Below are 371 nucleotides of genomic sequence, written 5' to 3'. Positions count from 1 at the left end.
AGAAAAATAAATATAATGAACATATGCAGTACATCACAGTCAAACAACCTCTGTTCATTATAATTAAATTCTATTGAGCGCTCGTCTCCTTTTTGCCCCAGTTATAAACGTCGTAAGACATTGAACAAAAATTTCACATATCCGAATCGAAATCATACACACTAATCAGATCATTAACGGCATCACCCTTAATGATCTTTCAAGATATTACATTTTCCCTTCTCTTGTCCTGGTAATGAGGCGTATGGAGACGAGAAATCAAAAGCAAATTCATGGTAAGTACATGAATAGATTATTACACATACACGATACTTTTCTTTTGTTTCTATGACTAAATTGCAACAAAAGTAGTGGACGACAACCAGTCTTGA

Source organism: Penaeus monodon, chromosome 34 (genome assembly GCF_015228065.2).
Source record: "Penaeus monodon isolate SGIC_2016 chromosome 34, NSTDA_Pmon_1, whole genome shotgun sequence".
Taxonomy (NCBI): Eukaryota; Metazoa; Arthropoda; class Malacostraca; order Decapoda; family Penaeidae; genus Penaeus; species Penaeus monodon.
Note: the sequence above shows the minus strand (reverse complement) of the source record.